Genomic DNA, 25,927 nt, shown 5'->3' on the forward strand with positions numbered 1-25,927 from the left:
GAATGGCGGGGTGACAACATCAGAGGCTGGACCTGGGATACATCCTGTCACAACTGAAGGACTGGATGAAGTCGTGTGGTGTGTAGCAACCGGAGGCGGACCAGAGGAGGAAGGATTAAATCGTGCAGGTTTAATAATAGAATTCATAAATGGAACAATACACACTTGAATACTTTCTTTAAGTGGCAGTTAGTGGTAATAAGAATTGAGCCAGCACGGCACTTTGAAAGAAGAAAAAGTTCATTTAAACAATGACAGTTCAAGCACTGCGGACGGCAGGCTGGGGTCTTGAGGAATGAGGAAATCCGGAAAGAGAATGTACTTGATGGTAATGAGGGATCCTTGAAGACTGAAAGAAGATGGATGATGACAGAAGAATGGGAAGTTGCTTGGAAGCAGACGGCTTGAAGAGCTATAGGCCAGGAAGCTCAGGGATGCAGGCAGAGACCAGACTGTGGAGAGAACTGGCAGCGATGGGGTTAAGCTGAACCGAGACCAACACAGAGCACTAAAGCAAGGCACCAAGTCAGGAGAGGTGAGTCAGAGAGCCGGAGTCAGCTGGGAGCTGTGAACGCCTCTGGAGACTCTTTGTACTGACACTGAACAGGCCTTGGCAGATCCCCTATATCCCTAGAGGGCGGCTGCCATTGGCTGTCAGGTCAGTATGGGCGGAAACCTCAGACAAGGACCAATCTGCTATTTGCCCTTAACCAAGATGGCGGCGCCGGCCTCCCGGCGCCCCTACAGCACATACCGCTACACTTGCCGGCGTCCCACACTGCCTGCTGCCGCTGAACTGGAGACCACTACACGCTAGCCGACGGCGGGCGCGAACGGGTGAGTAGTAAGCCCGCCGTGCACCGCCGCGGCTGCGTGTGACACATCCCTTGGAATGGCGGGGTGACAACATCAGAGGCTGGACCTGGGATACATCCCTTGGAATGGCGGGGTGACAACATCAGAGGCTACACCTGGGATACATCCCTTGGAATGGCGGGGTGACAACATCAGAGGCTGGACCTGGGATACATCCCTTGAAATGGCGGGGTGACACCATCAGAGGCTACACCTGGGATACATCCCTTGGAATGGCGGGGTGGCACCATCAGAGGCTGGACCTGGGATACATCCCTTGGAATGGCGGGGTGACACCATCAGAGGCTACACCTGGGATACATCCCTTGGAATGGCGGGGTGACACACCATCGGAGGCTGGACCTGGGATACATCCCTTGGAATGGTGGGGTGACACCATCAGAGGCTGGACCTGGGATATATCCCTTGGAATGGTGGGGTGACACCATCAGAGGCTACACCTGGGATACATCCCTTGGAATGGCGGGGTGACACACCATCGGAGGCTGGACCTGGGATATATCCCTTGGAATGGCGGGGTGACACAATCAGAGGCTGGACCTGGGATATATCCCTTGGAATGGTGGGGTGACACCATCAGAGGCTACACCTGGGATACATCCCTTGGAATGGCGGGGTGACACCATCCGAGACTACACCTGGGATATATCCCTTGGAATGGCGGGGTGACACCATCCGAGACTACACCTGGGATACATGCCTTGGAATGACGGGGTGACAACATCAGAGGCTGGACCTGGGATACATCCCTTGGAATGGCGGGATGACACTATCAGAGGCTACACCTGGGATACATCCCTTGGAATGGTGGGGTGACACCATCAGAGGCTGGACCTGGGATACATCCCTTGGAATGACGGGGTGACAACATCAGAGGCTGGACCTGGGATACATCCCTTGAAATGGCGGGGTGACACCATCAGAGGCTGGACCTGGGATATATCCCTTGGAATGGGGGGGGTGACACCATCAGAGGCTGGACCTGGGATATATCCCTTGGAATGGCGGGGTGACACCATCAGAGGCTACACCTGGGATATATCCCTTGGAATGGCGGGGTGACACCATCAGAGGCTACACCTGGGATACATCCCTTGGAATGGCGGGGTGACACCATCAGAGGCTGGACCTGGGATCTATCCCTTGGAATGGCGGGGTGACACCATCAGAGGCTGGACCTGGGATACATCCCTTGGAATGACGGGGTGACAACATCAGAGGCTGGACCTGGGATACATCCCTTGAAATGGCGGGGTGACACCATCAGAGGCTACACCTGGGATACATCCCTTGGAATGGCGGGATGACACTATCAGAGGCTGGACCTGGGATCTATCCCTTGGAATGGTGGGGTGACACCATCAGAGGCTGGACCTGGGATACATCCCTTGGAATGGCGGGGTGACACCATCAGAGGCTGGACCTGGGATCTATCCCTTGGAATGGTGGGGTGACACCATCAGAGGCTGGACCTGGGATACATCCCTTGGAATGGCGGGGTGACACCATCAGAGGCTGGACCTGGGATACATCCCTTGGAATGGTGGGGTGACATATCAGAGGCTGGACCTGGGATATATCCCTTGGAATGGCGGGGTGACACCATCAGAGGCTGGACCTGGGATACATCCCTTGAAATGGCGGGGTGACACCATCAGAGGCTACACCTGGGATACATCCCTTGGAATGACGGGGTGACAACATCAGAGGCTGGACCTGGGATACATCCCTTGAAATGGCGGGGTGACACCATCAGAGGCTGGACCTGGGATATATCCCTTGGAATGGCAGGGTGACACCATCAGAGGCTGGACCTGGGATACATCCCTTGGAATGGTAGGGTGACACCATCAGAGGCTACACCTGGGATACATCCCTTGGAATGGCGGGATGACACCATCAGAGGCTGGACCTGGGATATATCCCTTGGAATGGCGGGATGACACCATCAGAGGCTGGACCTGGGATATATCCCTTGGAATGGCAGGGTGACACCATCAGAGGCTGGACCTGGGATACATCCCTTGGAATGGGGGGGTGACACCATCAGAGGCTGGACCTGGGATACATCCCTTGGAATGGCGGGGTGACACCATCAGAGGCTGGACCTGGGATATATCCCTTGGAATGGCGGGGTGACACCATCAGAGGCTGGACCTGGGATATATCCCTTGGAATGGTAGGGTGACAACATCAGAGGCTGGACCTGGGATACATCCCTTGGAATGGCGGGGTGACACCATCAGAGGCTGGACCTGGGATATATCCCTTGGAATGGCGGGGTGACACCATCAGAGGCTACACCTGGGATACATCCCTTGGAATGGTAGGGTGACAACATCAGAGGCTGCACCTGGGATACATCCCTTGGAATGGTGGGGTGACATCATCAGAGGCTACACCTGGGATATATCCCTTGGAATGGTGAGGGTGACACCATCAGAGGCTGGACCTGGGATATATCCCTTGGAATGGTGAGGGTGACACCATCAGAGGCTACACCTGGGATATATCCCTTGGAATGGCAGGGTGACATCATCAGAGGCTACACCTGGGATACATCCCTTGGAATGGCAGGGTGACACCATCAGAGGCTGGACCTGGGATACATCCCTTGGAATGGGGGGGTGACACCATCAGAGGCTGGACCTGGGATACATCCCTTGGAATGGCGGGGTGACACCATCAGAGGCTGGACCTGGGATATATCCCTTGGAATGGCGGGGTGACACCATCAGAGGCTGGACCTGGGATATATCCCTTGGAATGGTAGGGTGACAACATCAGAGGCTGGACCTGGGATACATCCCTTGGAATGGCGGGGTGACACCATCAGAGGCTGGACCTGGGATATATCCCTTGGAATGGCGGGGTGACACCATCAGAGGCTACACCTGGGATACATCCCTTGGAATGGTAGGGTGACAACATCAGAGGCTGCACCTGGGATACATCCCTTGGAATGGTGGGGTGACATCATCAGAGGCTACACCTGGGATATATCCCTTGGAATGGTGAGGGTGACACCATCAGAGGCTGGACCTGGGATATATCCCTTGGAATGGTGAGGGTGACACCATCAGAGGCTACACCTGGGATATATCCCTTGGAATGGTAGGGTGACACTATCAGAGGCTGGACCTGGGATATATCCCTTGGAATGGTGGGGTGACACCATCAGAGGCTACACCTGGGATACATCCCTTGGAATGGGGGGGTGACACAATCAGAGGCTACACCTGGGATATATCCCTTGGAATGGTAGGGTGACACCATCAGAGGCTGGACATGGGATACATCCCTTGGAATGGTGGGGTGACACCATCAGAGGCTACACCTGGGATACATACCTTGGAATGGCGGGATGACACCATCAGAGGCTGGACCTGGGATATATCCCTTGGAATGGCGGGATGACACTATCAGAGGCTACACCTGGGATACATCCCTTGGAATGGCGGGGTGACACCATCAGAGGCTGCACCTGGGATACATCCCTTGGAATGGCGGGATGACACTATCAGAGGCTGGATCTGGGATATATCCCTTGGAATGGCAGGGTGACACCATCAGAGGCTACACCTGGGATACATACCTTGGAATGGTGGGGTGACACCATCAGAGGCTACACCTGAGGTACATCCCTTGGAATGGCGGGGTGACACCATCAGAGGCTACACCTGGGATACATCCCTTGGAATGGCGGGATGACACTATCAGAGGCTACACCTGGGATACATCCCTTGGAATGGCGAGGGTGACATGACCCCTGGAAAAGGGGGATGACGGGTCATGTCCCAATGAGTTGTGTCCAGTGTAAATATGAGTAATTAGCCAAATGAGCAGGAACAGAGAACACAATGAGCACGTGTAACTGTACATTACCTCCATACAAATGATTGTGATACACAGACTCTATACCTCCCACACAAGGATTGGTCATTCCTAATATTACTCCTCCCCCATCCACCTGCGCACCACTGAGGACGACTACTTAGCATTCAGTAATGCTGCATCTAGCCGCCAATCAATCAGTCTCCATGGAGATACTGATTGTTCCATCAGACAGATGACCTCCCCAGCTGTGACCCATTGTGCCCCACAACAGCAGGATGCTTCTATACCTGGCAGAGGGTGACCAGGGCAGACGTCACTACTGACTGCCAAGGGGTTTGCTTTCTACTTTATTTTATTAAGGTGTATTATAATGTGACATATATTCCTTATTACTGCTTAGTATGTTATCCCGAATACTGACTGTCATCCACTGAATACGGCTGATGTTATGTACTTAGGACACAATCACTGCCAAGGGCAGCAGGCACTGTGTATGTATCACATGACAGCTGGCACAGGTAAGTATTACAGGTAATCAGAGATAAAAGCTGGGCCAAGCTAAGTAGTGCAGGACAGCTGGCAGCGGGTATCGCATGACAGCTGGTACCATAGGATTACATGACAGCTGGCACCAGGGGATCGCATGACAGCTGGCACAGGTAAGTATTACAGGTAATGAGAGATAAAAGATGGGCAAAGCTAAGTAGTGCAGGGCAGCTGGCACCAGGGGATCGCAAGACAGCTGGCACAGGTAAGTATTACAGGTAATGAGAGATAAAAGATGGGCAAAGCTAAGTAGTGCAGGGCAGCTGGCACCAGGGGATCGCATGACAGCTGGCACAGGTAAGTATTACAGGTAATGAGAGATAAAAGATGGGCAAAGCTAAGTAGTGCAGGGCAGCTGGCACCAGGGGGATCGCAAGACAGCTGGCACCAGGGGGATCGCAAGACAGCTGGCACCAGGGGGATCGCAAGACAGCTGGCACCAGGGGGGATCGCAAGACAGCTGGCACCAGGGGGATCGCAAGACAGCTGGCACCAGGGGGATCGCAAGACAGCTGGCACCAGGGGGATCGCAAGACAGCTGGCACCAGGGGGATCGCAAGACAGCTGGCACCAGGGGGATCGCAAGGCAGCTGGCACCAGGGGGGATCGCAAGGCAGCTGGCACCAGGGGATCGCATGACAGCTGGCACCAGGGGGATCGCAAGACAGCTGGCACCAGGGGATCGCAAGACAGCTGGCACCAGGGGGATCGCAAGACAGCTGGCACCAGGGGGATCGCAAGACAGCTGGCACCAGGGGGATCGCAAGACAGCTGGCACCAGGGGATCGCAAGACAGCTGGCACCAGGGGATCGCAAGACAGCTGGCACCAGGGGGATCGCAAGACAGCTGGCACCAGGGGATCGCAAGACAGCTGGCGCCAGGGGGATCGCAAGACAGCTGGCACCAGGGGATCGCATGACAGCTGGCACCAGGGGATCGCATGACAGCTGGCGCCAGGGGGATCGCAAGGCAGCTGGCGCCAGGGGGATCGCAAGGCAGCTGGCGCCAGGGGGATCGCAAGGCAGCTGGCGCCAGGGGGATCGCAAGGCAGCTGGCGTCAGGGGATCGCAAGGCAGCTGGCACCAGGGGATCGCATGACAGCTGGCACCAGGGGATCGCATGACAGCTGGCACCAGGGGGAATCGCAAGGCAGCTGGCACCAGGGGGAATCGCAAGGCAGCTGGCACCAGGGGGAATCGCAAGGCAGCTGGCACCAGGGGATCGCAAGGCAGCTGGCGCCAGGGGGATCGCAAGGCAGCTTGCACCAGGGGATCGCAAGACAGCTGGCACCAGGGGGATCGCAAGACAGCTGGCACCAGGGGGAATCGCAAGGCAGCTGGCACCAGGGGGAATCGCAAGGCAGCTGGCACCAGGGGATCGCAAGGCAGCTTGCACCAGGGGATCGCATATACCGGCGTCTCCCTGCTGCCGGAGATCTTACTCTGTAGCGTAACGCCGCACCTGTATACTGTTTGTCTGACAGAGAAGGTTTCTGCGCCTCTAAGTGACCGGCTCCATCTGAGGTCTCCAGGTAACACCTGTAGCCCAGTCACCCCTTAGTTGTGCGTAGTGGACCTTATTCTGGTACACATGCAACGCTGCAAAATTTGCAGCGCTGCGTGTGGATGAAATGCCGCTGCGTGTGGATGAAATGCCGCACCCGCACCCCCCTCCCCCCCCCCATTCCTGCTCGCCGAGTTCCCCCACATGGCTGCGAATGGAAGTTTTGCCCGAACTTCTAGATGCCATTGGGACGGCGAACTAGCAATTCTCCGTGCCCTCTTGCACCCAGCATCTGCACACGCCCATAAATGCGCAGAAACTAAACATCGCTTCCCCGTGCAAACACGTGGGGAGCGATGTAACCAAAATACGGCCAAGTGTGTATGAGACGTAACCCATGTGTGGATAGAACATACATATTCTGACCACACATGAATCTGAGTCTGTCTCTGCTTCCAAGCCATGTTGGAGGGATAAGGATGTCATTGACATGACTGGCACCATGGACCGTCATACAGCAGAGAGCACATACAGGATACAGGGTCTCCGATGCTACCACAGTGCAGTATTATCCCAATATAGCAGCTGCCTACAGTACGTAGATTACGGTTTTGCACCGCACTGTAGAGGGCAGTGGCATACGCTGAGGTGTAGACGAGGGGCAGATAGGCGGGTAGGAGGCACGCAGGGGGTTATGACCCCACATGATCAGCGCGGAGGATCCCCAGCTCTTCAAGTCGATTTGGCCTATTCGACCTGTTCTGAAGATTTTCTTTCTACTTTTTCGATTATCACTATTTTCCATTCGATTTGCACTATTCAATTTGTTATTTGATTTCAATTTGATCTCAAAATGTTCCTGATCCTTCAGGCAGGAGACTGAAATCTAATCTGTATCAAATCGCATTAGATTTCCACCACACCGGAGCGCGCATCGGGATCGAATCTGCATTGAATGCTAATAAAAGTATTCGATTTCTATTCAATTTTTGCTATAAGCAAAATCCAATAGAAATTGAGGGCAGATGTATAAGATCCCATTCATGTTCTAGGCCCTGCACATTCTGCAGCCACTGGGTGCTGAGGATCTGGTCTCCCTGCAGGGAAGTAACGCTCCACACCCAATGCCACCTGCTGCCAGTCCTACCACTTACACTCCGGCTCCCATAGGGAATGTCACCCCTGAGGCAGCAACAGGCAACTCCCAATCAGACACGTACAGGAGGAACAGCATGATGGGAATATAACATCGCTAAGGAGGACGGAAGCATTCAGCAGCAATTACACTGTCAGCGCAGAGCCCACCACCAGCTGTCTGTACCACAGAGACATGGACAGCACAGAGCCCACCACTCTCCCAGTACCACGGAGACGCGAACACCACAGAGCCCACCACCAGCTGTCTGTAACACGGAGACATGGACAGCACAGAGCCCACCACTCTCCCAGTACCACAGAGACACGAACACCACAGAGCCCACCACCAGCTGTCTGTACCACGGAGACATGGACAGCACAGAGCCCACCACTCTACCAGTACCACAGAGACACAAACACCACAGAGCCCACCACCAGCTGTCTGTACCACAGAGACATGGACAGCACAAAGCCCACCACCAGCTGTCTGTACCACGGAGGCCCGAACACCACAGAGCCCACCACCATAGACCCAGACAGCTGCTGACCACGTGTGGTGCCTTATAAATAAAGTGTTATAGTATTATTACTCTGAGATCAGCAGAGCAGGGATAGAACTTGTGGGGAGATCACTGTACTGTCCTACTGCTTCCAGATGTACGGCACTGCGGACCACGTGTGGCACCTTATAAATAAAGTGTAATAGTATTATTACTCCGAGATCAGCAAGACAGGGATAGAACTTGTGGGGAGCTCCCTGTACTGTCCTACTGCTGCCAGATGTACGGCGCTGCGGACCATGTGTGGCGCCTTATAAATAAAGTGTAATAGTATTATTACTCCGAGATCAGCAGAGCAGGGATAGAACGGTGGGAAGCTCCCTGTACTGTCATACTGCTGCCAGATGTACGGCGCTGCGGACCATGTGTGGCGCCTTATAAATAAAGTGTAATAGTATTATTACTCCGAGATCAGCAGAGCAGGGATAGAACGGTGGGGAGCTCCCTGTACTGTCCTACTGCTGCCAGATGTACGGCGCTGCGGACCACGTGTGGCGCCTTATAAATAAAGTGTAATAGTATTATTACTCTGAGATCAGCAAGACAGGGATAGAACTTGTGGGGAGCTCCCTGTACTGTCCTACTGCTGCCGGATGTACGGCGCTGCGGACCACGTGTGGCGCCTTATAAATAAAGTGTAATAGTATTATTACTCCGAGATCAGAGTACTGCTGCCAGATGTACGGCACTGCGGACCACGTGTGGCGCCTTATAAATAAAGTGTAATAGTATTATTACTCCGAGATCAGCAGAGCAGGGATAGAACTTGAGGGGAGCTCCCTGTACTGTCCTACTGCTGCCAGATGTACGGCGTTGCGGACCACGTGTGGCGCCTTATAAATAAGGTGTAATAGTATTATTACTCCGAGATCAGCAGAGCAGGGATAGAACTTGTGGGGAGCTCCCTGTACTGTACTACTGCTGCCAGATGTACGGCGCTGCAGACCACGTGTGGCACCTTGTAAATAAAGTGTAATAGTATTATTACTCCGAGATCAGCAGAGCAGGGATAGAACTTGTGGGGAGCTCCCTGTACTGTCCTACTGCTGCCAGATGTACGGCGCTGCGGACCACGTGTGGCGCCTTATAAATAAAGTGTAATAGTATTACTCCGAGATCAGCAGAGCAGGGATAGAACTGTGGGAAGCTCCCTGTACTGTCCTACTGCTGCCAGATGTAGGCGCTGCGGACCACGTGTGGCGCCATATAAATAAAGTGTAATAGTATTATTACTCCGAGATCAGCAGAACAGGGATAGAACTTGTGGGGAGCTCCCTGTACTGTCATACTGCTGCCAGATGTACGGTGCTGCAGACCACGTGTGGCACCTTGTAAATAAAGTGTAATAGTATTATTACTCCGAGATCAGCAGAGCAGGGATAGAACTTGTGGGGAGCTCCCTGTACTGTCCTACTGCTGCCAGATGTACGGCGCTGCGGACCACGTGTGGCGCCTTATAAATAAAGTGTAATAGTATTACTCCGAGATCAGCAGAGCAGGGATAGAACTGTGGGAAGCTCCCTGTACTGTCCTACTGCTGCCAGATGTAGGCGCTGCGGACCACGTGTGGCGCCATATAAATAAAGTGTAATAGTATTATTACTCCGAGATCAGCAGAACAGGGATAGAACTTGTGGGGAGCTCCCTGTACTGTACTACTGCTGCGGACCACGTGTGGCACCTTATAAATAAAGTGTAATAATATTACTCCGAGATCAGCAGAACAGGGATAGAACTTGTGGGAAGCTCCCTGTACTGTCATACTGCTGCCAGATGTACGGCGCTGCGGACCACGTGTGGCGCCATATAAATAAAGTGTAATAGTATTATTACTCCGAGATCAGCAGAACAGGGATAGAACTTGTGGGGAGCTCCCTTTACTGTACTACTGCTGCCAGATGTACGGCGCTGCGGACCACGTGTGGCACCTTATAAATAAAGTGTAATAATATTACTCCGAGATCAGCAGAACAGGGATAGAACTTGTGGGGAGCTCCCTGTACTGTCCTACTGCTGCCAGATGTAGGCGCTGCGGACCATGTGTGGCGCCTTATAAATAAAGTGTAATAGTATTATTACTCAGAGATCAGAGTACTGCTGCCAGATGTACGGCACTGCGGACCACGTATGGCACCTTATAAATAAAGTGCAATAGTATTATTACTCCGAGATCAGCAGAACAGGGATAGAACTGTGGGAAGCTCCCTGTACTGTCCTACTGCTGCCAGATGTACGGCGCTGCGGACCACGTGTGGCACCTTATAAATAAAGTGTAATAGTAGTATTACTCCGAGATCAGCAGAACAGGGATAGAACTTGTGGGGAGCTCCCTGTACTGTACTACTGCTGCGGACCACGTGTGGCACCTTATAAATAAAGTGTAATAATATTACTCAGAGATCAGCAGAGCAGGGATAGAACTTGTGGGAAGCTCCCTGTACTGTCCTACTGCTGCCAGATGTACGGTGCTGTGGACCACGTGTGGCACCTTATAAATAAAGTGTAATAATATTACTCCGAGATCAGCAGAACAGGGATAGAACTGTGGGAAGCTCCCTGTACTGTCCTATTGCTGCCAGATGTACGGCGCTGCGGACCACGTATGGCACCTTATAAATAAAGTGTAATAGTATTATCACTCCGAGATCAGCAGAACAGGGATAGAACTGTGGGAAGCTCCCTGTACTGTCCTACTGTTGCCAGATGTACGGCGCTGCGGACCACGTGTGGCGCCTTATATATAAAGTGTAATAGTATTATTACTCCGAGATCAGCAGAACAGGGATAGAACTGTGGGAAGCTCCCTGTACTGTCCTACTGCTGCCAGATGTACGGCGCTGCGGACCACGTGTGGCGCCTTATAAATAAAGTGTAATAGTATTATCACTCCGAGATCAGCAGAACAGGGATAGAACTGTGGGAAGCTCCCTGTACTGTCCTACTGCTGCCAGATGTACGGCGCTGCGGACCACGTGTGGCGCCTTATAAATAAAGTGTAATAGTATTATTACTCCGAGATCAGCAGAACAGGGATAGAACTGTGGGAAGCTCCCTGTACTGTCCTACTGCTGCCAGATGTACGGCGCTGCGGACCACGTGTGGCGCCTTATAAATAAAGTGTAATAGTATTATCACTCCGAGATCAGCAGAACAGGGATAGAACTGTGGGAAGCTCCCTGTACTGTCCTACTGCTGCCAGATGTACGGCGCTGCGGACCACGTGTGGCGCCTTATAATTAAAGTGTAATAGTATTATTACTCCGAGATCAGCAGAGCAGGGATAGAACTTGTGGGGAGCTCCCTGTACTGTACTACTGCTGCGGACCACGTGTGGCACCTTATAAATAAAGTGTAATAATATTACTCCGAGATCAGCAGAGCAGGGATAGAACTTGTGGGAAGCTCCCTGTACTGTCCTACTGATGCCAGATGTACGGCGCTGCGGACCACGTGTGGTGCCTTATAAATAAAGTGTAATAATATTACTCCGAGATCAGCAGAACAGGGATAGAACTGTGGGAAGCTCCCTGTACTGTCCTACTGCTGCCAGATGTACGGTGCTGCGGACCACGTGTGGTGCCTTATAAATAAAGTGTAATAGTATTATTACTCAGAGATCAGAGTACTGCTGCCAGATGTACGGCACTGCGGACCACGTATGGCACCTTATAAATAAAGTGTAATAGTATTATTACTCCGAGATCAGCAGAACAGGGATAGAACTTGTGGGGAGCTCCCTGTACTGTACTACTGCTGCGGACCACGTGTGGCACCTTATAAATAAAGTGTAATAATATTACTCCGAGATCAGCAGAGCAGGGATAGAACTTGTGGGAAGCTCCCTGTACTGTCCTACTGATGCCAGATGTACGGCGCTGCGGACCACGTGTGGTGCCTTATAAATAAAGTGTAATAATATTACTCCGAGATCAGCAGAACAGGGATAGAACTTGTGGGAAGCTCCCTGTACTGTCCTACTGCTGCCAGATGTACGGTGCTGCGGACCACGTGTGGTGCCTTATAAATAAAGTGTAATAGTATTATTACTCCGAGATCAGCAGAGCAGGGATAGAACTTGTGGGGAGCTCCCTGTACTGTCCTACTGCTGCCAGATGTACGGAGCTGCGGACCACGTATGGCACCTTATAAATAAAGTGTAATAGTATTATCACTCCGAGATCAGCAGAACAGGGATAGAACTGTGGGAAGCTCCCTGTACTTTCCTACTGCTGCCAGATGTACGGCGCTGCGGACCACGTATGGCACCTTATAAATAAAGTGTAATAGTATTATTACTCAGAGATCAGAGTACTGCTGCCAGATGTACGGCACTGCGGACCACGTATGGCACCTTATAAATAAAGTGTAATAGTATTATCACTCCGAGATCAGCAGAGCAGGGATAGAACTGTGGGAAGCTAACGCTGAACGTGTGGGAGCAGACGACTTATCCTACGGACGGATATGCATGTGACAGACATTATCTGCTAGCTGCAAGTGGCTGCTTGTCACCACCGGCCGGGAATGCTGCATCCTAGGTTCTATGTCTGGCCTGGGCGATGGGACAGCTGCAATCACCAGACATGCGCTAGAGTTACATGGCAGAATTACACGTGACCCACAGTCTCATTTACTACACACAAACACACAACACCTCAATGTAAGGACCACAATTACTAGTGATGCGGTGACCTAGTAAATGATATGTTCCATGTAAGGGCACGTTCCTCTGCATGTTGTGCATTATATTCTACATAGAAATCGCACTGCAGGCAGTAATACAATATATATAATGTCTCTGTATGACAGGCATGTCCCAGCTATGGCCGTCCAGCTGTCCCAGCATGCCTTGCCACAGTATTAGAATCCCCTGATGGCAAAGCTGTGGCAAGGCATGCTGGGATGTGCCGGAGGGCCATAGTTTGGATATGCCAGCTGTATAAGCTCCAATCATGCCCAGGTTACTGAGCCCTTACCTGACCGATGCCCCCACCGGAGGCGTCACCAAGCACATGTATGAATGATAGGATGGTAATGTGCACGTTTGTGTATAGATCTGGCACCAGCGGGCAGAAGCAGATCAATCTGGGCACAAGCCCACTCCTAGCAAGTGAGCAGAGTCGACATGGGCAAGGTTGACAGTCAAAAGGTTGACATGGGGTTTTTTGAGCCGACAGGCGGTATTTCATGCCCTACCATCCACTAGGGCGTGGTGGGAGAACGAAATAATGTGCAGAGCGCAGCGAGGCGCCGTGCCCGAGGCACAGCGAGCGCAGCGAGGGACCGTGCCCGAGGCACAGTGAGCGCAGCGAGGAACCGTGCCAGAGGCATAACGAGCGCAGCGAGGGCCCGTGGCATAGTGAGCGAGGGCCCGTGGCATAGCGAGCGCAGCGAGGGACCGTGCCCGAGGCACATTGAGGGGCGGTGCCCGAGGCATAGCGAGCGCAGCGAGGGACCGTGCCCGAGGCATAGCGAGCGCAGCGAGGGACCGTGCCCGAGGCATAGCGAGCGCAGCGAGGGGGCGTGCCCGAGGCACAGCGAGCGCAGCGAGGGGCCGTGCCCGAGGCACAGCGAGCGCAGCGAGGGACCGTGCCCGAGGCACAGCGAGCGCAGCGAGGGGCCGTGCCCGAGGAATAGCGAGCGCAGCGAGGGACCGTGCCCGAGGCACAGCGAGCGCAGCGAGGGGCCGTGCCCGAGGCATAGCGAGCGCAGCGAGGGGCCGTATCCGAGGCATAGCGAGCGCAGCGAGGGGCCGTGCCCGAGGCATAGCGAGCGCAGCGAGGGACTGTGCCCGAGGCATAGCGAGCGCAGCGAGGCAACGTGCCCGAGGCATAGCGAGCGCAGCGGGGGACCGTACCCGAGGCACAGCGAGGGACCGTGCCCGAGGCATAGCGAGCGCAGCGAGGGACCGTGCCCGAGGCATAGCGAGCGCATTACTGTACGCGCAGGAGGTGCTGGCGGAGAATCGGGAGGTACACAGCGCTATAGCCGGCATCCGATACACACAGGACGCACGATCACCATTACTGTAAGCTCAGGAGGTGCGGGCGGAGAATCGGGAGGTACACAGCGCTATAGCTGGCATCCGATACACACAGGACGCACGTTCACCATTACTGTACGTGCAGGAGGTGCTGGCGGAGAATCGGGAGGTACACGGCGCTATAGCCGGCATCCGATACACACAGGACGCACGTTCACCATTACTGTACGTGCAGGAGGTGCTGGCGGAGAATCGGGAGGTACACAGCGCTATAGCCGGCATCCGATACACACAGGACGCACGATCACCATTACTGTAAGCTCAGGAGGTGCGGGCGGAGAATCGGGAGGTACACAGCGCTATAGCCGGCATCCGATACACACAGGACGCACGTTCACCATTACTGTACGTGCAGGAGGTGCTGGCCGTATCCGAGGCATAGCGAGCGCAGCGAGGGGCCGTGCCCGAGGCATAGCGAGCGCAGCGAGGGACCGTGCCCGAGGCACAGCGAGCGCAGCGAGGGACCGTGCCCGAGGCACAGCGAGCGCAGCGAGGGGCCGTATCCGAGGCATAGCGAGCGCAGCGAGGGACCGTGCCCGAGGCATAGCGAGCGCAGCGAGGGGCCGTGCCCGAGGAATAGCGAGCGCAGCGAGGGGCCGTATCCGAGGCATAGCGAGCGCAGCGAGGGGCCGTGCCCGAGGCATAGCGAGCGCAGCGAGGGACCGTGCCCGAGGCATAGCGAGCGCAGCGAGGCAACGTGCCCGAGGCATAGCGAGCGCAGCGAGGGACCGTGCCCGAGGCATAGCGAGCGCAGCGAGGGACCGTACCCGAGGCACAGCGAGGGACCGTGCCCGAGGCATAGCGAGCGCAGCGAGGGGCCGTATCCGAGGCATAGCGAGCGCAGCGAGGGGCCGTGCCCGAGGAATAGCGAGCGCAGCGAGGGACCGTATCCGAGGCATAGCGAGCGCAGCGAGGGGCCGTGCCCGAGGAATAGCGAGCGCAGCGAGGGGCCGTATCCGAGGCATAGCGAGCGCAGCGAGGGACCGTACCCGAGGCACAGCGAGGGACCGTGCCCGAGGCATAGCGAGCGCAGCGAGGGGCCGTGCCCGAGGCATAGCGAGCGCAGCGAGGGGCCGTGCCCGAGGAATAGCAAGCGCAGCGAGGGGCCGTATCCGAGGCATAGCGAGCGCAGCGAGGGGCCGTGCCCGAGGCATAGTGAGCGCAGCGAGGGACCGTGCCCGAGGCATAGCGAGCGCAGCGAGGCAACGTGCCCGAGGCATAGCGAGCGCAGCGAGGGACCGTGCCCGAGGCATAGCGAGCGCAGCGAGGGACCGTACCCGAGGCACAGCGAGGGACCGTGCCCGAGGCATAGCGAGCGCAGCGAGGGGCCGTATCCGAGGCATAGCGAGCGCAGCGAGGGGCCGTGCCCGAGGAATAGCGAGCGCAGCGAGGGACCGTATCCGAGGCATAGCGAGCGCAGCGAGGGGCCGTGCCCGAGGCATAGCGAGCGCAGCGAGGGACCGTGCCCGAGGCATAGCGAGCGCAGCGAGGCAACGTGCCCGAGGCATAGCGAGCGCAGCGAGGGACCGTGCCCGAGGCATAGCGAGAGCAGCGAGGGACCGTACCCGAGGCACAGCGAGGGACCGTGCCCGAGGCATAGCGAGCGCAGCGAGGGGCCGTATCCGAGGCATAGCGAGCGCAGCGAGGGGCCGTGCCCGAGGAATAGCGAGCGCAACGAGGGACCGTGCCCGAGGCACAGCGAGCGCAGCGAGGGGCCGTATCCGAGGCATAGCGAGCGCAGCGAGGGGCCGTGCCCGAGGCATAGCGAGCGCAGCGAGGGACCGTGCCCGAGGCATAGCGAGCGCAGCGAGGCAACGTGCCCGAGGCATAGCGAGCGCAGCGAGGGACCGTGCCCGAGGCATAGCGAGCGCAGCGAGGGACCGTGCCCGAGGCATAGCGAGCGCAGCGAGGGACCGTACCCGAGGCACAGCGAGGGACCGTGCCCGAGGCATAGCGAGCGCAGCGAGGGACCGTGCCCGAGGCATAGCGAGCGCATTACTGTACGCGCAGGAGGTGCGGGCGGAGAATCGGGAGGTACTGTACACAGCGCTATAGCCGGCATCCGATACACACAGGACGCACGTTCACCATTACTGTACGTGCAGGAGGTGCTGGCGGAGAATCGGGAGGTACACGGCGCTATAGCCGGCATCCGATACACACAGGACGCACGTTCACCATTACTGTACGTGCAGGAGGTGCTGGCGGAGAATCGGGAGGTACACAGCGCTATAGCCGGCATCCGATACACACAGGACGCACGATCACCATTACTGTAAGCTCAGGAGGTGCGGGCGGAGAATCGGGAGGTACACAGCGCTATAGCCGGCATCCGATACACACAGGACGCACGTTCACCATTACTGTACGTGCAGCAGGTGCGGGCGGAGAATCGGGAGGTACACAGCGCTATAGCCGGCATCCGATACACACAGGACGCACGTTCACCATTACTGTACGTGCAGGAGGTGCTGGCGGAGAATCGGGAGGTACACGGCGCTATAGCCGGCATCCGATACACACAGGACGCACGTTCACCATTACTGTACGTGCAGGAGGTGCTGGCGGAGAATCGGGAGGTACACAGCGCTATAGCCGGCATCCGATACACACAGGACGCACGATCACCATTACTGTAAGCTCAGGAGGTGCGGGCGGAGAATCGGGAGGTACACAGCGCTATAGCCGGCATCCGATACACACAGGACGCACGTTCACCATTACTGTACGTGCAGCAGGTGCGGGCGGAGAATCGGGAGGTACACAGCGCTATAGCCGGCATCCGATACACACAGGACGCACGTTCACCATTACTGTACGTGCAGGAGGTGCTGGCGGAGAATTGGGAGGTACACGGCGCTATAGCCGGCATCCGATACACACAGGACGCACGTTCACCATTACTGTACGCGCAGGAGGTGCTGGCGGAGAATCGGGAGGTACACAGCGCTATAGCCGGCATCCGATACACACAGGACGCACGTTCACCATTACTGTACGTGCAGGAGGTGCTGGCGGAGAATCGGGAGGTACACGGCGCTATAGCCGGCATCCGATACACACAGGACGCACGATCCCCATTACTGTACGTGCAGCAGGTGCGGGCGGAGAATCGGGAGGTACACAGCGCTATAGCCGGCATCCGATACACACAGGACGCACGTTCACCATTACTGTACGTGCAGGAGGTGCTGGCGGAGAATTGGGAGGTACACGGCGCTATAGCCGGCATCCGATACACACAGGACGCACGTTCACCATTACTGTACGCGCAGGAGGTGCTGGCGGAGAATCGGGAGGTACACAGCGCTATAGCCGGCATCCGATACACACAGGACGCACGTTCACCATTACTGTACGTGCAGGAGGTGCTGGCGGAGAATCGGGAGGTACACGGCGCTATAGCCGGCATCCGATACACACAGGACGCACGATCCCCATTACTGTACGTGCAGGAGGTGCGGGCGGAGAATCGGGAGTTACACAGCGCTATAGCCGGCATCCGATACACACAGGACGCACGTTCACCATTACTGTACGTGCAGGAGGTGCGGGCGGAGAATCGGATACACACAGGACGCACGATCACCATTACTGTACGTGTAGGAGGTGCGGACGGAGAATCGGGACGTAGACAGCGCTATAGCCGGCATCCGATACACACAGGAGGCACGATCACCATTACTGTACGCGCAGGAGGTGCGGGCGGAGAATCGGGAGGTACACAGCGCTATAGCCGGCATCCGATACACACAGGACGCACGATCACCATTACTGCACGTGTAGGAGGTGCGGGCGGAGAATCGGGAGGTACACAGCGCTATAGCCGGCATCCGATACACACAGGACGCACGTTCACCATTACTGTACGCGCAGGAGGTGCTGGCGGAGAATCGGGAGGTACACAGCGCTATAGCCGGCATCCGATACACACAGGACGCACGTTCACCATTACTGTACGTGCAGGAGGTGCTGGCGGAGAATCGGGAGGTACACGGCGCTATAGCCGGCATCCGATACACACAGGACGCACGATCCCCATTACTGTACGTGCAGGAGGTGCGGGCGGAGAATCGGGAGTTACACAGCGCTATAGCCGGCATCTGATACACACAGGACGCACGATCACCATTACTGTACGCGCAGCAGGTGCGGGCGGAGAATCGGATACACACAGGACGCACGATCACCATTACTGTACGTGTAGGAGGTGCGGGCGGAGAATCAGGAGGTACACAGCGCTATAGCCGGCATCCGATACACACAGGACGCACGATCACCATTACTGTACGTGTAGGAGGTGCGGGCGGAGAATCGGGAGGTACACAGCGCTATAGCCGGCATCCGATACACACAGGACGCACGATCACCATTACTGTACGTGTAGGAGGTGCGGGCGGAGAATCGGGAGGTACACAGCGCTAAAGCCGGCATCCGATACACACAGGACGCACGTTCACCATTACTGTACGCGCAGGAGGTGCTGGCGGAGAATCGGGAGGTACACGGCGCTATAGCCGGCATCCGATACACACAGGACGCACGATCCCCATTACTGTACGTGCAGGAGGTGCGGGCGGAGAATCGGGAGGTACACAGCGCTATAGCCGGCATCCGATACACACAGGACGCACGTTCACCATTACTGTACGCGCAGGAGGTGCGGACGGAGAATCGGGAGGTACACAGCGCTATAGCCGGCATCCGATACACACAGGACGCACGATCACCATTACTGTACGCGTAGAAGGTGCGGGCGGAGAATCGGGAGGTACACAGCGCTATAGCCGGCATCCGATACACACAGGACGCACGTTCACCATTACTGTACGCGCAGGAGGTGCTGGCGGAGAATCGGGAGGTACACAGCGCTATAGCCGGCATCCGATACACACAGGACGCACGTTCACCATTACTGTACGTGCAGGAGGTGCTGGCGGAGAATCGGGAGGTACACGGCGCTATAGCCGGCATCCGATACACACAGGACGCACGATCCCCATTACTGTACGTGCAGGAGGTGCGGGCGGAGAATCGGGAGTTACACAGCGCTATAGCCGGCATCTGATACACACAGGACGCACGATCACCATTACTGTACGCGCAGCAGGTGCGGGCGGAGAATCGGATACACACAGGACGCACGATCACCATTACTGTACGTGTAGGAGGTGCGGGCGGAGAATCAGGAGGTACACAGCGCTATAGCCGGCATCCGATACACACAGGACGCACGATCACCATTACTGTACGCGCAGCAGGTGCGGGCGGAGAATCGGATACACACAGGACGCACGATCACCATTACTGTACGTGTAGGAGGTGCGGGCGGAGAATCAGGAGGTACACAGCGCTATAGCCGGCATCCGATACACACAGGACGCACGATCACCATTACTGTACGTGTAGGAGGTGCGGGCGGAGAATCGGGAGGTACACAGCGCTATAGCCGGCATCCGATACACACAGGACGCACGATCACCATTACTGTACGTGTAGGAGGTGCGGGCGGAGAATCGGGAGGTACACAGCGCTAAAGCCGGCATCCGATACACACAGGACGCACGTTCACCATTACTGTACGCGCAGGAGGTGCTGGCGGAGAATCGGGAGGTACACGGCGCTATAGCCGGCATCCGATACACACAGGACGCACGATCCCCATTACTGTACGTGCAGGAGGTGCGGGCGGAGAATCGGGAGGTACACAGCGCTATAGCCGGCATCCGATACACACAGGACGCACGTTCACCATTACTGTACGCGCAGGAGGTGCGGACGGAGAATCGGGAGGTACACAGCGCTATAGCCGGCATCCGATACACACAGGACGCACGATCACCATTACTGTACGCGTAGGAGGTGCGGGCGGAGAATCGGGAGGTACACAGCGCTATAGCCGGCATCCGATACACACAGGACGCACGATCACCATTACTGCACGTGTAGGAGGTGCGGGCGGAGAATCGGGAGGTACACAGCGCTATAGCCGGCATCCGATACACACAGGACGCACGATCACCATTACTGTACGTGCAGCAGGTGTGGACGGAGAATCGGGAGGTACACAGCGCTATAGCCGGCATCCGATACACACAGGACGCACGATCACCATTACTGTACGTGTAGGAGGTGCAGGAGGAGAATCGGGAGGTACACAGCGCTATAGCCGGCATCTGATACACACAGGACGCACGATCACCATTACTGTACGCGCAGCAGGTGCGGGCGGAGAATCGGATACACACAGGATGCACGATCACCATTACTGTACGTGTAGGAGGTGCGGGCGGAGAATCAGGAGGTACACAGCGCTATAGCCGGCATCCGATACACACAGGACGCACGATCACCATTACTGTATGTGTAGGAGGTGCGGGCGGAGAATCGGGAGGTACACAGCGCTATAGCCGGCATCCGATACACACAGGACGCACGATCACCATTACTGTACGTGCAGGAGGTGCGGGCGGAGAATCGGGAGGTACACAGCGATATAGCCGGCATCCGATACACACAGGACGCACGATCACCATTACTGTACGTGTAGGAGGTGCGGGCGGAGAATCGGGAGGTACACAGCGCTATAGCCGGCATCCGATACACACAGGACGCACGATCACCATTACTGTACGTGCAGGAGGTGCGGGCGGAGAATCGGGAGGTACACAGCGATATAGCCGGCATCCGATACACACAGGATGCACGATCACCATTACTGCACGTGTAGGAGGTGCGGGCGGAGAATCGGGAGGTACACAGCGCTATAGCCGGCATCCGATACACACAGGACGCACGATCACCATTACTGTAAGCGCAGGCGGAGAATCGGGAGGTACACAGCGCTATAGCCGGCATCCGATACACACAGGACGCACGATCACCATTACTGTACGTGCAGCAGGTGCGGCCGGAGAATCGGGAGGTACACAGCGCTATAGCCGGCATCCGATACACACAGGACGCACGATCACCATTACTGTACGTGCAGCAGGTGCGGGCGGAGAATCGGGAGGTACACAGCGCTATAGCCGGCATCCGATACACACAGGACGCACGATCCCCATTACTGTACGTGCAGGAGGTGCGGGCGGAGAATCGGGAGGTACACAGCGCTATAGCCGGCATCCGATACACACAGGACGCACGATCACCATTGGCGCCCTCTGACTGCAGGAACCGGTAAAGGTTTAATAGACGAGGACTCCCATATTATCATCGTTCCCAGGTATCAGTTACAGGTGTATGCGCGTATTGCTGATAATTACACCATGTACATGCTACATATGCTGGCTACGCGCTCCACCGGGGCTACGTGAGGTTTGGGATATAGACCGCCTTCCTATATAACACGGTGACAGATACATATGTGATAACTAGTAAGCCCGCTCAAAGCAAATGCTTCGAAAGCTAGCTAATGTGAGACAGAAAGAGATGTAGTTTCACGTGTTGCCAACAGATGGCAGTGTTTCATTGACACACAGACACTACACATATATATATAATGATAAGCACTCATCCTAATAATACACCAGCTACATATATTATATACGCTGACAGGTGACCCCCCCCCCCCCCCCCCATATTATATACCCTGACAGGTGACCCTCCCATATTATATACCCTGATAGGTGACCACCCCCATATTATATACCCTGACATGTGACCCCCCCCCATATTATATACCCTGACAGGTGACACCCCCCCCCCATATTATATACCCTGACAGGTGACCCCCCCCCAATATTATATACCCTGACAGGTGACCCCCCCATATTATGTACCCTGACAGGTGACCCCCCCCCATATTATATACCCTGACAGGTGACCCCCCCATATTATATACCCTGACATGTGACCCCCCCCCATATTATATACGCTGACAGGTGACCCCCCATATTATATACCCTGACAGGTGTCCCCCCTATTATATACCCTGATAGGTGACCCCCCCCCCCCGATATTATATACCCTGATAGGTGACCCCCCCCATATTATATACCCTGACAGGTGACCACCCCCCATATTATATACTCTGACAGGTGACCCCCCCTCCCCCGATATTATATACCCTGATAGGTGACCCCCCCATATTATATACCCTGACAGGTGACCCCCCCATATTACATACCCTGATGGGTGACCATCCATTTTATATAATATATACCATGACAGGTGACCCCCCCGCTAATTATATACTATATACCCTGACAGGTGACCCCCCATATTATATACCCTGACAGGTGACCCCCCCATATTATATACTATATACCCTGACAGGTGACCCCCCCATATTATATACTATATACCCTGAAAGGTGACACCCCCCCCCATATTATATACCCTGACAGGTGACCCCCCATATTATATACTATATACCCTGAAAGGTGACCCCCCATATTATATACTATATACCCTGAAAGGTGGCCCCCCCATATTATATACTATATACCCTGACAGGTGACCCCCCCCCATATTATATACTATATACCCTGACAGGTAACCCCCATATTATATACTATATACCCTGACAGGTGACCCCCCCCCCATATTATATACTATATACCCGGATAGGTGACCCCCCCCCATATTATATACTATATACCCAGACAGGTGACCCCCCATATTATATACTATATACCCTGACAGGTGACCCCCCCATATTATATACTATATACCCCGACAGGTGACCCCCCCATATTATATACTATATACCCTGACAGGTGACCCCCCCATATTATATACTATATACCCTGACAGGTGACCCCCCCCCATATTATACACTATATACCCTGACAGGTGACCCCCCCCCCATATTATATACTATATACCCTGACAGGTGACCCCCCCCCCCCCCAATATTATATACTATACACCCTGACAGGTGACCCCCCCCCCATATTATATACTATATACCCTGACAGGTGACCCCCCCCCCCCCCCATATTATATACTATATACCCTGACAGGTGACCCCCCCCCCCCATATTATATACTCTGACAGGTGACCCCCCCATATTATATACTATATACCCTGACAGGTGACCCCCCCATATTATTTACCCTGACAGGTGACCCGACCCCCCCATATTATATACTATATACCCAGAAAGGTGACCCCCCCCATATTATATACTATATAGCCAGACAGGTGACCCCCCCATATTATATACTATATACCGTGATAGGTGACCCCCCATATTATATACTATATACCCAGAAAGGTGACCCCCCCCCATATTATATACTATATAGCCAGACAGGTGACCCCCCCATATTATATACTATATACCCTGATAGGTGACCCCCCATTTTATATACTATATACCCTGACAGGTGACCCCCCCATATTATATACTATATACCCAGACAGGTGACCCCCCCCCCATATTATATACTATATACCCTGATAGGTGACCCCCCATATTATATACTATATACCCAGACAGGAGACCCCCCATATTATATACTATATACCCTGACAGGAGACCCCCCATTTTATATACTATATACCCTGACAGGTGACCCCCCCATATTATATACTATATACCATGACAGGTGACCCCCCCCCCCCCCCATATTATATACACCCTGATAGGTGACCCCCCATATTATATACTATATACCCTGACAGGTGACCCCTTCATATTATATACTATATACCCTGACAGGTGACCCCCCATATTATATACTATATACCCAGACAGGTGACCCCCCCATATTATATACTATATACCCTGACAGGTGACCCCCCCATATTATATACCCTGACAGGAGACCCCCCATATTATATACTATATACCCTGACAGGTGACCCCCCCATATTATATACCCTGACAGGTGACCCCCCATATTATATACTATATACCCTGACAGGTGACCCCCCATATTATATACTATATACCCAGACAGGTGACCCCCCCATATTATATACTATATACCCTGACAGGTGACCCCCCCATATTATATACCCTGACAGGTGACCCCCCCATATTATATACTATATACCCTGACAGGTGACCCCCCCCCATATTATTTACCCTGACAGGTGACCCCCCCATACAACACACACCCTGCCCCATGTAACACACATGCCCATACACACAGGACAGCCCCACATGACACATGTATGACAGGGAAGCAGCCCCAATAACATGCACCCACCCCACAGCTCGGGCTCCCGGCCATGACAAGGAGACGGTATCTTACCTGTCCCCTCAGCAGCTCACGGCCACCATCTTCCCCTGCTCTGTAGGTGCAGACTGAAGGACCACCCACTCACTACGGCGCAGGCGCGGAGCCCGGGGCGTGCCGGGAAATGGAGTTCTAGGCGCAGACACAGTGCGAGCAGGGTGAATTGCGGGAGTTGTAGTGTGTAGGCTTCCGTCACACCTGTCTCTGACTGTCAGAGAACTACAACTCCCGGCGTGCTGTGCGGTGTGACAAGAGCACCACCCAAACTGGAGGGAACGCTGCCATCTGCCGGCTGCTGGGGAAAGTGTCACATGATCATAATTAGTGTATGTGCAATATAAAAACACAGATGTGATGGCAGATATGAGGCACTTGGGCCATCTGGGCGGGATAAGGTCACTAGGTCTACAAGCATTGGGTCGACAAGACTGAAGGTCGACAGGGTCATTAGGTTGAGATGGGGAAGGTCGACAGTCAAAAGGTCGACATGTGGTTTTTCACTTTCAGTCAATACCATCCAGTAGGGCGTGCTGAGGTTAGCGAGCCATGCGAGGGGACGCGGTGTTACGTTTCAGTGTCCATGTCGACTGCCAAAATTCAGGAGAAAAAAATGTGAAAACCACCATGTCGACCTTTTGACTGTCGACCTTCTCCATGTCCACCTAATGCATGTGTCGACCTAATGACCCTGTCGATCTAACCTATGTCGACCTTCAGTCATGTTGACCTTAATGCATGTTGACAATGCATGTTGACCTAATGGTGTCGGCCTAATGCTTGTCGACCTACTTGCTGGTGACTCAATGATCCATACCCTTCTGGGATGCCCCAGTTATTATCCTATAGGTAACCTCAGCCCTATGTGACCTTCAGTGACGTACACACGGTCCCTGAGTCCTACATTATGCCACAAACCGAAATGCCCATTACACATTACGCCACACACTGTAATGCTTATTTACATTACGCCACACACTGTAATGCTTATTTACATTACGCCACACACTGTAATGCTTATTTACATTACGCCACACAATGTAATATGGGTAAAAGGAAATAGCACAGCAGCGAGCGGGCGGGCTGCAGTCCCCTTGGCAACAAGCTTTATCAGTCCCCCTTGGCAACGAGCATGAAGCCCCATGGCATCCAGCATGAAGCCCCTAGCATCGAGCATGAAGTTCCTAGCAATGAGCATGTAGGTAAGTGGCACCAGGGCTGGATTAAAGCAGG

At 54.7% G+C, this 25,927-nt stretch overlaps 1 protein-coding gene across 1 annotated transcript in view; it reads right to left on the reverse strand.

Annotated features, from left to right (window-relative positions):
• Positions 1 to 24,817, reverse strand: part of FHIP1B (FHF complex subunit HOOK interacting protein 1B) — a 116,360-nt gene extending 91,543 nt beyond the window's left edge. The window contains exon 1 of the mRNA XM_083170609.1: positions 24,713 to 24,817. The gene's annotated coding sequence lies outside the window, so the exon portion shown is untranslated. The remainder of the gene's footprint in view (positions 1 to 24,712) is intronic.
• Between the last annotated feature and the right edge of the window lie 1,110 nt (positions 24,818 to 25,927).

The sequence above is a fragment of the Crinia signifera genome, chromosome 2 (genome assembly GCF_055691185.1).
Source record: "Crinia signifera chromosome 2, ASM5569118v1, whole genome shotgun sequence".
NCBI lineage: Eukaryota > Metazoa > Chordata > Amphibia > Anura > Myobatrachidae > Crinia > Crinia signifera.